General features: G+C 32.4%; 1 pseudogene; it reads right to left on the bottom strand.

Moving 5' to 3' along the window:
- Positions 1 to 13025: 13025 nt before the first annotated feature.
- LOC112483062 lies at positions 13026 to 13144 on the bottom strand (annotated as a pseudogene).
- Between the last annotated feature and the right edge of the window lie 8701 nt (positions 13145 to 21845).

Below are 21845 nucleotides of genomic sequence, written 5' to 3'. Positions count from 1 at the left end.
TATCTGTTATCTAATATATCATTTGAAAACACATTATCTCATTCGGCAGGTCATCTTTTACATTTTGTTGATGGTTTCCTTCACTGTGCAGAAGCTTTTTAGTTTTATGAAGTCCCATTTGTTTATTTTGCTTTTGTTTCCCTTGCTTGTGGGGATATATCCAAAAAGATATGACTTAGACTGATGTCAAATAGTTTACTACCTATTTTTCTTGTAAGAGTTTTAAGGTTTCAGGCCTTACATTTAAGTCTTTATCCCATTTTAAGTCCAGTTGTCCCAACACCACATGTTGAAGAGACAGTCATTACTCCATTGTATATTTTTACCTGCTGTTACAGATTAGTTGACCACATAAATGAAGAGTTTTTTTCTGGGATCTCTATTCTGTTCCATTGATCTATGTGTCTGTTTCTGTGCCATATTGTTTTTATTATTATAACTATGTAGTATAGTTTGAAATCAGAGAGTGTGATACCTCCAACTTTGCTCTTTCTCAGGATTGCTTTGGCTATTCATGGTCTTTGGTGGTTCCATATATATTTTAAAATTATTCGTTCTGGTTCTGAGAAGAATTTCTTCAGTATTTCGATAAAATTATATTAAATCTATAGATTGCTTTGGCAAGTATGGTAATTTTGATAATATTAATCCATCTAATCCATGAGCACAGTATATCCTTCCACTTAATTATGTCCTCTTTAATCTCTTTCTTCAATATCTTATAGTTTTCAGAATATAGGTCTTTCACTTTTTTGGTTAAATTCATTCCTAGATATTTTTTATGTAATTGTAAATGAGATTGTTTTCTTAATTTCTCCTGATTATTTGTTATTAATGTGTAGAGATGCAATGGATATCTGCATATTACTTTTGTATCCTGCTACTTGCTGAATTATTTTATTAATTCTATTAATTGTTGTGGATTCTTTAAGGTTTTCTATGTATAGTATTATGCTGTCTGCAAGTAGTAACAGTTTTATTTCTTCCTTTCCACTTTGGATGTCTTTTATTTCTTTTTCTTGTCTGATGGCTGTGATTACAACTTCTAAAACTATATCAAATAATAGTGATGAAAGTCAGTATCCTTGTCTTGTTTCTGAGCTTAGTGGAAAAACTTTTAGCTTTTCATCATTGCGTATGATGTTAGCTATGAGCTTGTTCTATTAATTTGGAAGTGTTTCTTTCTCTTCAATATTTTGGAATAGTTTAAGAAAAATAGGTACACATTCTTCCTGAAATATATGATATAACACATGAAAGTTGTCTTTGCTTTTGTTTTTTGAGCTCCTTCCTCTACCTTCAGAGCCAACAATGAGCTTAAATAAATAATCCAGGTTAATCTCCCCATTTTAAAGTCAGTTGTTTAGCAATCTTAATTCCATCTGCAATCTTAATTCCCTTTTTCAGGTAACCTAACATATCCACAGGTTTTAAGAATTAGGATGTAAACATCTTTGGGAGGTATTATTCTGCCTACTATAGGGGCTAAATTCAACAGAGAATTAACAAAAATTTAAGCACTCATATTGTGATGGCCCTCAGCCGTAGACTCATACCTATTCCTCTGAATGAATAATGGAAGTTAAACAAGATAAAACCCTGCTTACACTGAAGAGAAGGAATTTAACTGCACTCAGGTGAAAAATAAAGGAGTTCCAGGAAAATGACACACATTATATTAAACAAAAATCAAACCCAGACAGATAAGAAGCAAATAAAAATCAACGTGAAGTCTCTAGAAATAATCAGAAAAAGAAATAAAAACATTATTAACATGGTGCTCAGAAGGATGAAGAAGAGTAAGAGAGAAGAGATTTACTACAAAAAACATTTTAAGCAGGATCTACTTTTGTCTTTGTGCTCAATAAAATTTTAAATATAAAATAAAAGATGACAGATTAGATATGAAAGCAAACTGAGATGAAAGGGAGCTTGATGTAACAGGCAAGAATAAGAAGAGTAAGGTGGTTGAAATATAAAATGTTACAAATAAGTTAAAAATGCTACCACAAAGTTATAAAAAGTACTAGTAACAATACTAAAAAATGTTTCTGCTCTTTGAAAGAAGAATCAGAACTTTTCTCATAATGCAGATAAATAGGACAAAGTAACCATTTTAGAATATAATGAAAAGCATAAATCTCTTCTCAGGAAAGACTACAGCACTTACAATTTTGAAACTTTGAATAAAATTTCAAAGTTTATGGATTATCAAAAATTAATTTATGGACCTCAAGTAAAGAATCTCTGTCCTTGTGGGGAAAAAAAAAAAATGAGCTACAATTCAGGCTCAGAATTAAACAAGGTCTTTTTATACTAAAAATAACAAAAGAAAAATAAACAATAGAAATACCTAGATATATCTACATAAAAATTTTTAACTTTCCTGTTAAATAAAAAAATCTTATACGCATCCAGAAAAACACAATTCCAAAAGAGCCAAAACTGCAAAGCTACAGTGCTAATCTCAAACCGAGGACTGAAGTGAGTACCCAGAGATGCCTGTATTTGTGCGTAAGGCTCTGTTCATTGCGTAGGTTTAAAACTGAGATAAAGTAGAAGAGTTTTTCTTGGTTTTAGGGAAGATAGTGACTGTCTTATTTTAAAGCTACTCTATTTATTTATGAGTTAAACATCATCTCTCCTTTGTGTGTCCTCTAACTATCCTGATGTCATGTGAAGCAATAATGAAATTGTCTTTATCTCTTTGCCCCTCTAAACTTTAGAATTATCTTCTGGTAGATTCTAGCTCTGATAACAGGGGTGAGATAGCAAAGAAGAGGGGGTGATACACATCTCAGTAATCAACATCTCTGGAGCTAAAGAGAATCTGATTCTAGATGAAGCAGAAGGTGAAGCTTAGAGTAGTAAATAACTGTTGACTTTGTCATCTAGCAACTCTAATTTTTTTGAAAACCTGCCTCTCTCCCCCTTATTCTATGTTGTTACCATATAAATGTCAATTATAGTGGTTTTTCTCCACCCTTGCTTGGGGAATTGACATGGAGCCTCTGCTGGCCGATCATAGTACTCCGGCAAACTAGGAAAATGATTGGTTCAAGGGTGATCGTATGACCCAGGAAGGTTAAAATGAGTCCTGTGTGACTTGGATAGATTAGAGACAGAATTTTCTTTTCCTTTGCCAGTGCTAAAGTATAATAATATGAATCTTGCTCAGAGATCAAACACCTATTATTTTGGAAAGTGTGTGTAAATATATCCAGTGAAGCACAAGAGAAGCCAGTCTAGTTACGCTATTCATGTGAGCCATTTACGCTATTATGCTATTCATGTGAGCCGTTTTTTAAATTTTCTTATGTTATTCTAAGTCTGGTTCCTATCACTTAATGATAATTAAGTCTTGTCTTATAACTATATGTAGATTTTTCTCAATTTTGTTTAATTAACTGTAAAATTAATAAAAATTCCTCTCAGATTCTGACATTAATTTGGTTATTGGTTTGAGTTTTCCTTTTGCTATAATTATTGATTGTATTTATTCTCTTCTTTATCTTTATAGTTATTCTAGCAGGCGACTAGGAAAAGTTGAAAGGGAGAGTGCTCGCCTAATGACATTTTGATCTGAAAGTTCTCCATTTCCTGTAGCATTTTATGTATCCTAATGGCATCTGGTGATCTTTGTCATGGGGAGAATAGAAGAGGCTGTTGATTCAGGCAGGTATCATCAATTGATGCTCCTGCCTTTATTAAAAGGTTATTCAGGAACGAGCCACCTGCATGCTGCCAACATTTTGTCACACAAATTACTTACTAATTACAAAGTGGGTAATGTTCTTATGTGATAGGGATATCCAGTGTCCACTCCTCTAACTAAATGATAACACTTGGCATCATTAGTAGTGGGACACCTGATATTATATGCCTCCTGGCATAATTCAATATGAAGTGTACATCATCTATAAAATATTTTTGGCTGAAATATTTAACTTGAATATAAGTTAGCTGCTGGATTTAAGAGAAAATAATCAGACAAATCCAGAATGCAGGACGTCCTACAAGAAAACTGGCTTGACCTCATAAAAAGTCAACATCAAGAGACAAGTCAGCCTACCGAATGAGAATATTTGCAAATGTTATTACTGATATGAGGTTAATATCTAAAGCATATAAGGAACTCACACGACTCAATAACAATGAAAAAAACTAATAATCTGATTTAAAAATGGGCAAAGGACCTGAATATACATTCCTCCAACAAAGACATACAGATGCTCAATAGACACATGAAAAGATGCTCAGCATCAGTAATATCAGAAATATGAAAATCAGAATCACATTTAGTTATTATCTCACACATGTCAGAATGGCTTCATCAAAAAGTCAACAAATAAACAAATGTTGGTAAGGATGTGGAGGAAAGGGAACCCTCATAATCCGTTGGTAAAATTATGATTAGTGCAGCCACTATGAGAAACAGTATGGATATTCCTCAAAGAAGTGAAAATAGAATTACTATACAATCCTATATTGCTAGGATTGTAGCAATACTATAGCAATTCTATTTCTGAATATTTATCTAAAGGAAACAAAAATATTGATTTGATAATCTATATGCACTCCTATGTTCATTACAGCATTATTTATAATAACCAAGATGTGGAAAGAACCTAGGTGTCCAACAATGAATAAAAGGATTAAGAACATGTGAGATATAGAGAGATATATAATATTCCTTTATATGTAAATGGAATATTACCCAGAAGTAAAAAAAAAAATGAAATCCTGCCATTTACAATATGAATGGACTTAGAGGGTATTATGCCAAGAGAAATAAGTCAAACAAAGACAGATAAATATCATATGATTTCATTTATATGTAGAATCTAATAAAAGAAAACAAACAAATGAAAAAACTAAACTAAACAGAAACAGATTCATAGATACAAAGAACAACTGATGGTTACCAGAGGAGGGGGGCTAGTGGATGAGTGAAAAGGTGAAGAGGAACAAGAGGTACAAACTTTGTTATAAAATAAATAAGCCACGGGGATGTAATATACAGCACACAGAATAGAGTAAATAATATTGTAATAACTTTGCATGGTGACAGATGGTTACTAGACTTACAGTGATCACATCTTAAGGAATATAAATGTCAAATCACCATGTTATACACCTGAAACTAATACAATATTGTATGCTAACTGCACTTTGGCATGCAAAAGAAGTAAACATCATAATTTTAAAGGTGATAAAATCTAAGGAGATGTAAAAATCAAATGGAAATCTTAAATTTTAATTAACAGTGGTTTTAAAAAAAGCTATGAAAATATTTTAGCAACAAATGTGGTGTTTGAATGAAACTAGAAAATAAGTGATAGAACTTCTTAAAAATCAACAATTTAATTTGAGTATCTCAAGGAAGAGGTCATTTACAGCTAAAACAAGAAAACCTAATTGCAAAAGGTAAAATTTGACCTTAATATTCAACATTGGGTAGGATTTTGATAAATATTTTTTTAAATAAAAGAATTATTTTATATTGAGAAGAAAACTAAGCAAAAGATTGATCACCTGCAGCATAGCCCTGATTACTTGGCTGAGCAGTTTAGACGATCTGGTGGGAAATATGATGCCATCTGATATTTTTAAGCAAATGAAAGACATTTTATGTTTGAATTTATATGACCTTGTCTTACTATAGTTAGCCATTGAACAGCGTAGGGGTCGAGGTGCCAACCCCTCTCTAACTACTCAACAGGTAGAAAATCTGTTTATAACTTAAGTCGGCCATCTGTTAGCATACGTGGTTTCTCAACTGTGGATCAAAAATAATGTTGTTGATCCACAGTTGGTTAAATCCACTGATGTGAAACTCAGAGATATGGAGGCCAACTGTATATTTATTTTAAAAATCTGCATATAAATGGACCGGAGCAGTTCAAATGCATGTTGTTCAAGGGTCAGCTATATTTACCTACATATATCTGTCCCATAAGCAATATATGCTACTTTGTTTCTGATATTTTAATCTATAAATACATAATATATATTATATAGGTATTTAGTATAATATAATATATTTATATGAAATGTACACATGTTATGTGTATATAATATATAATGTGTATACTATATAATATACTATGACATATTTTATATAGTATATAATATGTAATATATATGTTAAAGTAGGATGCTAAATATATATAGTATCTACTGTACTATTCTGCAACATGATTTTTAGAAATTTAACATTATGCTTTTAAAATTTATTCTTATTGTTAAATGTGCTATAATTCATTTATTTTTATTACTGCTTACTATTCCATTATATAATATACTACAGGAGGCTTCCATTATATTCTTAAGGCTTTACTTGTCAAACTGTGTGGGTGTACATGGATATTGCCTGTGTTATTCATTATACCCGTTTGTAAATCGTTAGTATTTCCTAATAAAGCCAAAAGAAAAAAAATTGATTATCCAACGTCTGATTTCATTCAGGCTTTCATACAGAAAAATTCACGTACTGTGGAACCTCGTAGAGTCACCTCAGACTTCTCTGATTTATTTTGGGAGATATTCCTTTAAAACACTGCTATATGCTCCTGACATCCTGGGAGCTGAGATGGTGTGGAGCTGTTCAGATAGTGGAAGCAGGAAAGAGTTAAGGAAGCAAGATAAGCAAAACCGAAGATAAACCAGATATCACCAAAGGCCTACAGTGAATCCTACATAAAAATGAGTGTTTGTTTAACTGGTTAGCTTCTACATTTTCTTCTTTTCCTAAAGTTCAGTTTCATATATGTTTGTCCATCAGAAAAACATTTAATTTTGTTAAACTGACATTTATTTGGCGATTTCTTAAAAGATATATAAAGAAAAAACAATGCAGTAGTATAATACTGAAATTTAAAAGTTTATAAGATTACAAAAGACCACTTGTGTATAGAAAAGCTTTTTATAAGATTAAATTCACCAGAATCAGTGAATGTATGTATGTATTCAATGAATGTATAATAACAGAGGAGAGGGAAAGAAATAGACTAGGAGTGATAAAGATGAGTAAGAGAGAATTTAACAATGCTCCCACTGGATTTGGATCTGTCAAGCTGATATATTTATCTGTTTAACTCTTGTTGAGGATGTAATACGGTGCAAGTGATTTCAGTCATTATTTGTCTGATTATTGTTTTGCTTTGCTTTGTTTCCTTAATTTGCTCTCAAATTAAACATTTGTTATCTTAATTTAATTTACATGATGCTGTGTATCTTTCTGAATGTTTCCTGATACTAACATTTGCTTTCACCTATATTCCCTACTGGTGGCATACCAAAAATATCCACCCACCAAGAGGGATAGTTTTCCCTTTTGCAATGGATGCTTAGCCAAAAATAATTTCAAAGAACAAAATAACATAATTCTCTTCAGATTTTATCTTAATAAATTTCATATCAGAGTCACATCTTGGTGTGATGAAATTTTCAAAATGCTCCTCAGAATGTTTTATGGGTATTAAATGGCACCTACACATTTAATGGTTCTCTGTATGTGTCTGCATGTGAATCTGTGTGTGTGTGCAAAAGTTAAATGTTTATGTTTATGCTTTTAAAATGAATCCCAGTATATCATAGAATGAACTTCTAACATTTACAAGAAATTTATTTCAGTGTTTATAAGAAACAATCTCTTTCTTTCCTACAGTGGTGATTGAGTGTGTTCCATGGAGCAGTAACAATTCTCCAGCTTATCTGCACCCTTGTTTATGTTCCAAGCTAATGTACATGGCAAAGCAGATGTCTTTGCTTTGTAGGATTTAATAATTTACTCCTAATGTTTAATCAAAACTAGACACTACCTCAGTGGGATTTCATCATAACCTGTGCTGGTCTTCCCATTAACTTTGACAAGAATTTTTTTAATGGCAAGTGGAAATAGATGTAGTAGACAAAATTTGAGAAACACCATCCTAAATCATGAGGTTTTATGCAAAATTACAAGTCAAGAAATGATAAACGCACAAAGATCAAAAGCCTGATTTGGGGCAATTCTCATCAAAAAAGTCTTAAAATGATGCATATCCTTTCATCTAGCAGTTCCACTCCTAGAAATTTATTCTAAAGGCATAATCCTAGATATACAAAAATACAAGTATGGGAATTTTTATCACAGCCTTTTTCATAGAAGTGAAGGATTTGAAACAACTAATGCCCAACACAAGGGATTTGGTTAAATGATAGTGTCCATCTAACTGGATAATATACAGCCAAAATATATGATTTATAGAAAGATATTTAATAGTAAATAGAAACAGCAGAATGTTAATTGCTAGTATCTATGATTCCTTGCTCTCCTGTAATAAAATGATGATTTTATTTGGGTTGGCAAAAGGTCAGCTAAAATCTAAAAAGGATGACCAATGACATGTAGGTAAATGTTGTTTGATGAGCTTCCAGGAGAGCTTTTTAGATAACACTGATATAGCTTCTATCTGAAGCTCCTTTTGCCTCCTTGTTTTTCCTTTAATTCTAGCCCATAAAGCTGACTCCATGGCTGAATTTCAGTTGTGGCCTAGAGAATGGATTGCCACATGTAAAAGATAGTGAAACAAAAATGTAGAAGATAGCTGGAATTCTCAGAGTCTATGAAGCTATCAATCATTCCAGACATGAACTATGCATTTCTGAAAGTCTTTATGTGGAAGAAAACATCTCCTAATTTGTTAAAGCAACTATTATTATGTCTATAGTAGTATTAGTCAAATGAAATGCTGAATTGTCATAACAGGCTACCAAAAAATATATAATTCAATTTTATTTTAAAATGTAAATATGTACATAGATGCATATGTGTTTAGTGTGTGTGTGTGTGTGTATATAGAAAAATTATATACATGCATGCATGTATAAGATATTTAATAGTATATTATACATATATATGTGTATATATATATATATATATACACACTAAAAAATGATGGGATCTGTATCAAAATGTTGATAGTGTTTAAAAAGAATATAGGTAATATGTTATGATATTTCATTTATTGAAAAAAATACTAAAATTGAAATTATGTGTGTATATATATTTATATACACAAAAATATGTATGTGATTATAATTTTAAATCCTAGAAATCCTAGAAACTCCACCCTCAAATACAGGTAAATCCCCAGATCTGTGCCTTCTCTCTGTCTTTGGCCTTGCTGTATAGCCCTGGGCATGCCATGCATACTCTAAAACCTGTGAGCGATAAATCTTGTTTTTTCAAAGTTCTCTGACAGTCGTTGTTGAGGTGTCTCTTGAATCATAATGAGAACCACAAGGCCTGGTTCAGCTGTGACACTGAAGAAATGTCTTTGGAAGCTAGCCATAAGTAGTATGGTCCCAGGTGAGTGCTCCAGGCATTCCAAGCCAACAGTATCACTATTGATAGGCTAGATCAACACAAAACAATTATGAAATAGCCAGAAATCAATAAACAGTATGGAGGTTCTTCAAAAAATTAAAAGTAAAATTACCTCATAACTCATTAATTCCACTTCTGAATATTTATCTGAAGAAATCAAAAACACTCATTCAAAAAGATATATGCACCCATATGTTCATTGCAACATTTCAATAGCCAAGATATGGAAGCAACCTAAGTGTCTTCAATAGACAATTGGATAAAGAAGAAGTGGTACATATATACAATGGAATATTACTTAGCCATTAAAAATGAAATATTATTATCTATAATACTAAGTGAAATAAGTCAGACAGAGAAAGACAAATACCATATGATCTCACTTATATGTGAAATCTAAAGAACAAAATAAATGAACAAACAAGACAGAAACAGACTCATAGATACAGAGAACAAACTGATGATTGCCAGATGGGAGTAGAGTTTGGGAGCTACGTGAAAAAAGTGAAGAGATTAAGAAGTAAAAATTAGTAGTTACAAAATAGTCATGGGGATGTAAAGTACAGCAGAGGGAATATAGTCAATAATATTGTAATAACTATATATAGTGCCAAGTAGATACTAGACTAATTGAAGGGATCACTTCGTAATTTTTATAAATGTCTAACCACTATGTTGTATACCTAAAACTAATGTAAAATAATATTGAATGTCAATTTTAATTGAAAAATAAAAATAAAAAAAGCATGAGGCTAACAGAAATAATGCATTGTTCCAAGTTCAATTAAATATTGTAAGATGTGCATTTCGGATCATGAAAAAAATACTTTGAATTATAATTACAAAAACTAATACCAGAAATGGACCAATAGGGGAAAAAAAACAGAATAGAAAGGACTCAGGATAGAAATTGATGTAAAAGCTCATCGCTAATATCAAAAGTGAAGATTAAAGAAAAAATTACCAAGGGAAAACAGAATCCAATAAAATTTAATGAGGACCATTGTATAAAATAAGTAAAATTACCAGAAGAATAAAAGTTATATTTAAAAAAAAAAAAATTAAAAGGTCCAGTGAGAAAGTTTTTGAATTGGAAGACAATAAAAGGAAGTCCATGTATAATTGTATTCCATAAAAAAATAAATAAATAAAAGTAATATCTAATATTTACAACTATAGTCAAGAAAATACTCCTAAACTACAGGAATACCTGACTCCACTTATTGAAATGGCACACCATTTCAATTGACCCAGAACAAGTAACTCTGGCACCATTTAGAAAAGCAATTAAAATTTAAAGGCAAAGTCTTCAAGACCTTCAGGCAAAGAGATGGAAATGCAAAAGAATTAGAATGTCACCAGACTTCTCAAAAAGAAATACACGGCAAGGCACAAGCAGAATGACATTTTCAAGAAAGTTAAAGAACAAAATTGTGAGCCAAAGCTATATTAGGTCAAACCCCTTTTCAAGCATCCAGGTTTTAGAAAAACAGATTTAAATGTGCATGGACTTGGGGAATATCACACACATGTACTCTTCCTGAGGCATCTACTAGAGGAGGAACTTATTCCAACCAAGACAGAACTGGAAAATCTCTGTAAAGGGGCTGATGGTGAGCACCCCATATGTTCACTTTTAGAATTAAGATTCAAATGAGAGTGGACACATGGGTAGAAAATAATATGCATGAAATAAAATTTGTGACAAAATATTGAAGAGTCTGGCCACTGTCCTAAATTCTGTGTGTGATCTTTCAGGCCTGATCTTAGGCAAATACAAAGGTTTTTCTTGGCAGGCCTCAAGGGGGAATGCTGTCAGCCCCACACCAGACTCAGTGCATGCCAGTGCACTGCAATCTCTAAAGGGAATTGTCATCGAGGACCCAGGCTCTACTAGTCAGCATGCTCTTAGAAGAGAATAATATAATATAAATTTTTTTAGAAAGAGATACAGAGCATATGGTAAAGGAAATGGAGTAAAATGGTTATAAAGGATAAATTTGGTTAAAAGATATATGGGCATTCTTTGTAATATTTTTATTTTTGCAACTTTTCTGTAAGTTTGAAAATATTTTTTTAAAAATTAAAATATATATGAAAGATGAATATATTTTTGCATGAAAATTATATGTGATATGCACTGTTTATAAACATAATTAAAATGCAGATAATAGGGGGAAAGACTGGAACATGTATGGAGATTTAAAAGCTTAAAAACTTAATACATTGTTAAAAATTAAAAATGGGGAGTGACATTAGTAAGATGACAGAATAAGAAGCCCCAGACATCTTCTCTCATGGAGACACCAATTCAACAATACACACACCAATCCCTTTCTGAGAAATCCGGAAACAAGGCTCTTGAACCCCATGTGAACATGAAAATAGCCACATTAGAGCTGGTAGGAAAATGCTGTGGACTCTTACATCTCAATAACAACAAAACAAACAATCTAACTAAAAAAAATGGACAAAGGTGGATAGACATTTTCCCAAAGAAATATAAATGGCAAAGAGGTACATGAAAAGGTGCTCAACATCATGAATCATCAGGAAAATGTAAATCGAAACCACAATGAGATATCACCTCACATTAAGGAACAAAAAAAAACAGAAAATAACAAATGTTAGCAAGGATGTGATGTGGAGAATTTGGAACACTCGTGCACTATTGATGGGAATACGAAATGGAATAGCTGCTGTGAAAAACAATATGGAGGTTCCTCAAAAAATTATAAATATAACTACCATATGATCTGGTAACCTTGATTCCGGATATTTATACAAAATAATTAAAAACAGAATCTTGAAGATATTTTTACATGTCATGTTCATTGCACCATTATTCACAGTAGCCAAGAAATGTAACTTAAATATCTATTGATAGATAAATGAATAAATAAAATGTGGTATATACATATAACGAAATATCATTCAGCCTTAAAAACGAAGGAAATTCTGTCATATGAGATAGCATGGATGAATCTTGGAGACGTTACGCTAACTGAAATAAGCCAGACACAGAAAGATAAGCACTGCATGATTCCACTAATATGAGATATCGAAAGTAGTCAAACTCACAGAAGCAGAAAGCCAATCAAATGGAGGTCGCCTGGGTCTGAAGGAGAGGGAAATGGGGAGTCACTGTGCAATGATGTTTTAGTGATGCTAGGTGAAAAAGTTCTGAAGATCTGTTGTACAACATTGTACATGTAATTAATAATACTGAACCGCACACTTAAAATTTTATTTAGGTAGGTGTCATGTAAAGCTTTTCTCCATAATTAAAACAAATTACATTTTATTAGAAAATGGGTAAAAGTCATGAATAAATAAAAAATAACTAGCAAGCAGAAAATAAATGTCAGGAAAGTGTTCAGTCAGAAAACCTTTAGCCTCAGTATCAATCAGAGATATTTATATTAAATAATAAAAACATATCTCACATTTTAAATAATGAAAATTAAGAATAATAGGTAAAGTTAATGGTGGAGTGGAAGAAGGGACTAGGTATTCTTTAACCCTGGGGATAGGAGATTAAATTTGCACAGACTTCTAGGGGCCAATTTTGTATGATGTAACAAAAAACATAATAGCATACAAATAATTTTTTTTCATAGACTTTATTTTAATTTTTATTATTTTATTTTTATGCCTACAGCACTCAGTCTTCTTAAGTGGTCTCCCATCCAGGTACTAACCAGGCCCGACCCTGCTTAGCTTTCGAGATCAGACGGGATTGGGCATGTTCAAGGTGTTATGGTCATAGACAACATAAAAATCTTTTGACAGAGAAACTCAAAATTTATTTCTTATACTATCTTAAAAAAATTCTTTAGCTTAACTTCCAGCGTTTTTCTATACGGTAAAATATTTAAATTTAAATTTTAAAATAATTTGATTATAACAAAATTGGAAGCTGACTAAAATACAAGTATTTACTTAACTGTGATGCATCCACACAATGGAATAAAATGTGATGGTTTTAAATGGTTATATAAAAATTATTTTTAAAAAAATAGACGAACATTGAGTTATAAAGCAGTATATAGCATTGCAATTCTATTTGGAATTTAATAACAATTCCAAAATTAAGCCTGGTTACTCTGAATGATGAGATTACAAAAGATTTTAATTCTCTTTTGGCTTATCTGGTCTTCAAAATTTTATCATTAAAGCACATTACCTTGACCATAATTTTAAAATAAAATAACATAGCAAGAAAAACACCCAAGTGGAAAGTAAATCTTGTGTCTCATTTCTCCACTTTTAACATTCAATTTAGTTTATGGGAGTTAATAGTGTAATTTCTCAAGTTGACATTAATAAATTTACACTAAAATTATTGATTATTTTTCTTCAATTTTGATGAATGTCACCTCTTTATCCCCAATAATAAAAACAATAAGCAATCAACAGTTATATTTCCAAGCTACTTTTATAATATCCAGAAGGATACATATCCATTTTACTTTGAAAAATGTTGGCTTGCTCCTTTCAATCCTCACGTATAAATCAGTGCTTTCTCAAGCAGAACGCAAAAGAAAAGAGAGCACCTTGATGGATGCTATTTTACCCAGCAACGTATTTGATTTTAGTCCTCCTCTTTGCATCATTCCATGGCCAACTGGGCGCATTTTTTTTTCATGTCTTTCATTACAGAGACATATAAGTTACTTTCATCTTCCATAATTTTGCTCGCATTTTAATTATCCATTGCCATATGCCTACAAGTTTAGAACTGGTTTAAGTCTAGACTGTAATAAAAGAGGAACTAAGTGTAATGCCTACCTCCTCCACACCTTTCTTCTCACTTTTGACAAATCTATGGAGTTCTTCAGATATTATAGTTTGCTTACTTTTGACGGATTTACACACATGAAACCATGTGTATTGTTTCTCATTCTCTAAAGAAATCTTACATTCTGCTGCAAACTTCCTTTTGAAGTGATGCAAAATTGAGTGACCCAGGCTGCATTTCAATGCCTTGAAGATAATGAATTCTCATTTTATTCATCAGTTCAAATGATATAATATAACATCTTTGCAAGGTGCAATTTTTCTAATACCACCAAGATATTGTCATCAAATGATGTAGAAAAACATATTGCAGACAGCCTGGCACAATTGCAGGGAGTTGTGAGATGGGTAGGTATCAGCATAAAGATAAAGGATCTAAGCAACATTTTCTAAATACAGACCACATATCTACACCTTTAAATCTCATTCATTTATCTTCCTTGCTCCCATTCCTCCAAGTAAAGCATATTAAGGTCCTCTAACCCATATCTCTCTTAATAACTTGCCCAGGGAAATGTTGATCTTTCTGGGTAGTTGCCAAATTAGAGCTCATTCACAATAATTAGTTCCCTCCCTACACTCTAGAGGGAAGGAATGGAAGAATGAAGGGGATCTCTTTTTATTTGTTCTGATCTAAACCAGAGGTGTTTGTCTCAGGAATACATTTCATGTGTTTGCTTGGCCTACACTGTGACTTATGTAATATTTAAGTAGTTCCTAATATACAAAAATTACAGGATTCACATAGGTATCACAATGTCTAGCTGTTCCTAAATATGTAAGAGCCAGACACATTGGAAATGGCAATAGAGGGAAGGATCCAATTAGCAGCTTTCACCTTCAGAAAGGCATTTATCTCAGTCTCCATCAGGTTTCTGTCAAAAACCTCTGTTGCTTCTCTGGCCACATAATGTATTGGACTTTGCGATCTCTGATGCAAGCCTCAGGCACTCTCTTTTAGTGGTTTCCTGATTATGCTTATTCCTTATAATGATGTTATTGGACTGGCTATTTTTTTGAGGAAATGTTACTTGGCCAGTTCAAAAAATTTTAGCACTGGTTGGAAAAGTAAGAACAGAGAAGGCATAGGGGAGCACATTGTCCAAATTCTAGCAGGTAAAATACTTTTATAACTTTTGAAATCTCAGGAAAACTGCCATGAAATAATTAATGCAATTATGATGTAAAATTTCTGTAAAAATTACAAAAATTTTACCAGTCAAAGTAATAAAAATATGCATGCTGAATGTATAAGCTGAATTGATAACACTTTATTCAAGCTGTTTCTTATCAGCTGACTTTATTCTTGTCTACCACAAAAAAAAAAAAAAAAGAAAAGCTTTTCCTCTCCATGAGTATACAGGAATAGTTATGCATATTTGCTGTACACATTTCTCTTGTGTTTTCTTTCTCATTAACTAGAATCACTTAAAAAATAAATAGATCAAAACTCTAATTTCTTTCAGTCAATAGTTCAAAGTCAGCCCCCCATCCCCTTCCCTCTCTCTCATCCTCTTTTCTTATTTAATTCAGAATACCCAGATACCTGAGATAGATGGAAGAAGCATCTATGCCCATAGGAAACTGGGTTCCTAACACTAGGTATCAGGCAACCTTTTCAGCATCATCTGTTAAAATACACATATCTAGGCTCCACCCCAAATCTATTGAATCAGAATTTCTGAGTGCAAGATTGGGCATCTGCCTGCAGTGATTCTCATGCTTATCAGATTTACACCAGAGACCTAGATTGCAAGGAAAAGTCAGCACCAAGGTCAGAGGCACATGCCCTCAAATATTATAGTCACTATTTTAATGAGAGGGTGTGTTTCTGGCAACCATACATTGCAAAAGTCAGAACACCTGGAAACTATGTATGGTAGAAGTCAGAACACAGAAAAAGTATTCAGATAAAAGTACTTGACTCAAGTTCTGAAATCACATATTTATCCTCTCAGATGCTTTCTCCACAGAAGCAGATAACCACTCAGTACAGCAAATTACATAACTTCTGTGAATTTTTTAAGCTGGCCTCTGGCAGATACATGATCTCAGGTCTACTTATTTTTCTCTTTGATATAAAATTCAATTCAGATTATTTAAAAAGGCAAGCTAGTAAAAAATTTGAAAACTCAGAAAAACATAGAGAGGTAATTAAAAACCATCCTTAATCTTGATTTTTGAGATATATTTCTTCCTAGTCTACTTAAAAGTCCATAGAAAGGGTAATTTTGTTTGTTCTTTAGTTTTTGGAATTGTTGCTGCTTTTCAGTGAACAGAATGGGATAATTGTATAGGCAAGTTCATAATATGCTTTTCTCAATATTTCATTGATACATTTTCTGTCAATAAATGTAAATATATAATATCAATTCATGAATGTTTCCAAATCTATAAAATAAATTTTGTTTTATACTTATGTTTTCCCATATTTTCTTATTATAAATATTATTGTAATGAACATATTTAGAAATACATTTTATAAATTGGTCTATTTCCTGAGATTAAAATTCAAAATATGAAGTTGATCATTTAATATGATCATGTTAAATTTTTACATGTCACTAATTTTGCGTTTTAGATAATTTTCAACAACATATTCCTATTCCCTTCATCTTTACCAACACTTAACATATTAATATTTTAACCTTTGCTTATATGTGAAAAGTACCCTATTGTTTAAATTTACATCTTTTTAATTCTATTGTTGAACATTTTCCTATATTAATTTTTTTATTTGTTTTTTTTTCTTTAATTTTATTTTGAATTGAATATACATGTCGTTTGTCTCTTTTTCCCTATGGTGGTATCTGATTTGTTCTTACTAGTTTTTAAAATTCTTTAGAAATTAAACCTTCCCTGTGCATATCTATTGTATATTTAACATAATTTTTATAGTGATATTTGAGATATAGAAGTTTTAATTTTTATATTAGTCTAATAAATCAATCTTGTTTCTGTATGTTTTCTATTTTGGCATCAGGGTATCTCTTTTCAACTTCATTATGGATATTTCAATATTTCCATCACTTTGGGAGTCATTTTTGGTAACATTTTTTCCCAATAAATAATTTATTTCAATCAGTGGTACAGTTTTAGAGAGACATGACTATCCTTTCTCAATTGGGAAACATTTGATATCTAACTATCAAAACTGTTTTGGGTAAAAAACTTGATTAGTCATGTGTGTGCTTTGAGGACATAATGAACTTTCTAATAATTCACATGACTTAAAATTCTTTCAGTGCTTAGAAAAGGAGAATCCATGAAAATTGAAAGTAGATGACTATCTGTCTAGGGCTGAGAAAACAGAAGGATATAGCTAAAGAGCACCAGGTTTCTTTAGGAGGGGTGATAAAAATATTCTGAAACAAGAGAAGTTACTAAAATCTACTGAATTGTACAATACAAAATGTTGAATTTTGTGGTATGTGAATTAGATCTCAGTAAACATGTTTTTTTGTTTTTGTTTTTTATTATCTTTGAGATAATAAAAACAGGCATAGCTCAAAGAGTTCAGGCCTCCCATTCCAGGTAGAACATTCACTGCTTCCCATGAAAACTGACCAGAAAGCACCGTCTCTGCAACCAGACAGAAGACAAAAACACGTGGGACAGACTAAACACAGCATGTTCAAGTCTGTCTCCTAAACTCCCAATTCAAGAACGTTCAGAAGGATTGAGTAAGAGAACCAAGGGACAATGGAATGTACCTCTACCTGCAACCCAGAGGTTCTGCTCTGTAGAAACATGAGAATTTCCCATCTAAATTCCCAATTTACAAATTATATAGTGGAATACAACTGATCTCTTATTCTGATGTTTCTTAAATCATAATGGGTATCAAAATCACTTCAAGAGCTTTTAATGAGTGCCAGCATCTAGTCCCCAGCCTCAAAGAGTCTGATTCATCCCAACCTCGGACAGGCCTGGTGTTAGGTTTCTGTGAAAGCTCCCCCAATTTTATGGACAGTCAAGGTTAAAAACCACTGAATCGATGTCTCCATTTCCTCTGTTTGTGTGGTTATTTACCTAATCTGATTTTGTTTATTTCTCTCTGTGTGTGTGTGTGTGTGTGTGTGTGTGTGTGTGTGTGTGTGTGTGTGTGTGTGTGTGTGTGCGCGCTTTCTCTTCATTTATATTAGCTAGTGGTTTCTCTGTCTCAGAACTTCTTTAAGTGTACTCTTTGGCGCAGCTATATTAACTTCATCTGGGCAATGATTAGAAATGCATTACTCAGCCCAACCCCAGACCTGCTAAATCAAAAACTCTGAGGATTGGTCCCAACCATCCATGTATTTATAAGACCTGCAGATGATCCTAATTAGAGTGCTCAATTTGTTGATTTTCATTCCTTAGTAATTTAAATGTTTAAAGTTTTGAATTTTTGTCTGATCTTTGCTTTAACTATATAAATATATACTGGTACATGTTGCATTTTCTATTCTGAAAATATAGCTTTGCTTAATATAGAGTTATTGCCCATCCAGGTGGTTGTTATTTTGATTCTTTATTTTAGTTTTGTTGAATTGTGTTTATAAAATATGATCCTCTTTATTTATACTTTTGCAATTTGTTTAAGCTTTCTTTATAGCTTAAAATATAACCAATTTGAACTTTTGCAAATGTTTTATCAATAGTTAAGAAAAAGGTATAAACTGTTTTAATGATATATTTGCATATATATACTCCACTGTATAAATTTAATGCTATGTAGTTTGGTTCATAAAGATTCATAGTACAACCTTGTAATGAAACTCTAAGCTTTGCTATTATATAAAGACCTTCTTTAGCCTTAAAAATAATTCTGCCTGAATTCAGCTCTCTTTGATATTAATATTTTGACCTGTTTCTTTTTGTGTACCAGCAGGTATGTCATTGCCCATCCTTTTACTTGTAATATGTCTGAAGCACTTTGTTTTACATGAACTTGGGGAATATACCATCTAGTTGTATATTCTTTTTCAATTCCATCTGTCTTTATCCATCAGTCCTATCCCACACACCACTTCAAATTCTCTCATTGCAGCCCCAAGTGCTGCAGTGGCCAGTTCCAGTCAGGCTTACATCACTTTCCTACAACTACATCATGACAGTACCTTGAACTATTTCTCTCACTTCCAGCCTCAAGTCTTCTCTGATGCCAGAGACACTCCTGCAATTCTAACAATTATGTGACCTGGAAGAGCTAGGAAATTAAAACCCAATGAGGCAATCCTTGATCAGTTAGGACTGGAACTCATGGATAATATATCCCCTTTCTTCCTGGGACTGATGGTTTTGAGATGTATTTCATAATAAGCAGGCCTAGCAGTGGCCATTCTCATAAAGCACCCTTGCATTGGCTTTTCTTTCCTTTCCTGTTTCATTCCCCATCGCTCACACCTAGTCCCTGAATCATATTTCTAGATAAGCCACACACAGGTAAGCAGTCTCAGGCTTCATTTTTGTTAGAACTCAGGCTAAAACATTCTAAACTAATCTACTGTCACCAAAAGTTCAGGCACACCGGCCTCCTGTTGCTCTTAACACACAACACTCATCCTGGGTTTTCATACGTTGCATTTGCTCTTCTCTCTACCTCACACACTCTCTGCAGACTCTTGCAGTACCGTAATTGTTTAAGCATAAGTTCAAATGCCACCTCTCCAAAGACACCTTCCCTAAGCAGTGTAGCTAAAGTAGCCATCTCCCCATCCTTGGATACCCTCTAGCCCACTTTCCTTTTAAATTTTGTAAAATTACATGTAGTTTGCTTCTTTCTATTAGAATATATGCACAATGAAGCAGGGTGCTCTGTCTAACCTATGCTTTATCCAAAGCAGTTGGAAATGTTTGCACAGAAATATTTGTTGAATGAATAAATTAATACTCTAAGAAAAAATTTCCTTTGAATAAAAGTTTGTCACTTTCATAGGTATTTGTATGGTCTTAGGTCATTGTTTATGTTATGCTTTGTTTTACAGCTCCCTTTGTTTTCTATATCTTGATATTTGGTTTCTATTTTCTTTATTTTATGTATAGTTCAGGTGTTTCTTCCTGATAACTTAGAAAGCTTATTACCCATGTTGTGTTCTTCTGATGGTTACTTTGATAACTTTTAGTAATATATCTAAGCCACTATTTCTTGGTTTCTTATCTTTATAAATTACCTATTGACTTTTAGAACAAAATATGAAAAAATTAACAACCATACTTCCTTCAGACACTTCTGATTTTAATTTGTTATATTTTCATTTTTTCTTTATTGATGTTAGGTTCAAAAAGATCTTTCTACTATTTGAAATTCATGGCTCATTTTTCCTAAAGGATAATAGATTTGTGAAAATGTTCCATGTGGTCTGGAAAAAAAAAGGTGTCATTTCTTTAGTATATAAAGTTTGAAATATATTGAATTAATGAGCCTTTAAATTGTGTTACTGACATCTTCCCATGTTCACTTCTGTTGATTTTTCAAAGATTGAAAGACATGCTTTAAAATCCCCTATTATTTTTCTCTGTTTCTTCTTGATCTAAATATATAAAGTACTTTAAAATATTTTTGTTTGTGTTATAATTGCCTTTTAGTGAGCGAGAGAGAGAGAGAGAGAGGAAGAGAGAAAGAGAAAGAAAAAGACTCAATGGTTTGTAATGCTTTTTGTGCCTTGATTTCATTTTGTCTGCTAAGAATTTGGTATTCTTTCTATTAGGTTCATTTCCTTGATATTTTTTCCCAAATTTTTAACTTCTCTGGTTTTCCAGCTTTAGCTTTTATGAAGTAGTTGGATTAGGGTTTTGCTTCTGGTTTTACTTAATGCTGTATGTTAACCTTAATATTTTAATAGTTGAGCATTTATTCACATTTTATTTATTATTGTATCAATTCTCTAGGTAAATTCAAGATCCGTTTTCTCTTACTCCTCCCACTTCACTAAGCAAATCTTTGATAATATATTGGCAAAGTCCATTTTAACAAAGGTTTTTGCGAAGCAGTTTCCTTTGGGGATTCTACTTCTCTTCTCTCTCCTGTTATGTCTGCATTAACATAAGCCTAGAGTTGCCTCCCACTTAGGAAGAGGCTTCTTATAAGCCCACAGGACAGGAAATTTGGAATGAGCAGTTTCAACAAATTGTGCTCTACCTTGAAGGGCGACATTCTTTTCCCCTCGATGTGTTTTATCTGTAGGTTATATTTTCATTAAGTTGAAAAAGTGTGGTTAAAGCAAATGAATTAATATACTAGGAATATAATAGTGAAGGAGTGAGTTGGGCAAGCTAGGAAATATAGTTTCTGCTTTAGATCTCAAATCCATTTGCCAGTTTGAGAATGTGTCTTTTCTCTCCATGTGGTCCAGTTCAGCTCAGCATAAGACTACATTGGAATTTGGAGCCCAAATTTCCTTTAGAAGAAGAATCATTTTTTCCTTTGCATCTCTTTTATAGGTCTGGCATGGTGCTAGGTGATTGATCAAGAATTATTTGAATTATCCTTTGCTTTTTTTCCTTCTGTGGCTAGCACCCTTGGAAACTTCATATTTAGGAAGGGTAATTGGACTAGATTAAAGATTTCCTGAGTTCTCTAGCAATTGCTATCAAAATTCATCAAAAGTTTACTCTAATCAACCCTTCTAATATTGTATCAAACTGAAAACTTTTAGTTTTATGCCTGTTCTTCAAATATAGTGGGTTTTTG

This window comes from Pteropus alecto, unplaced genomic scaffold (genome assembly GCF_000325575.1).
Source record: "Pteropus alecto unplaced genomic scaffold, ASM32557v1 scaffold100, whole genome shotgun sequence".
Classification (NCBI taxonomy): Eukaryota; Metazoa; Chordata; class Mammalia; order Chiroptera; family Pteropodidae; genus Pteropus; species Pteropus alecto.
This window is presented reverse-complemented; position numbering and strand designations above follow the sequence as displayed.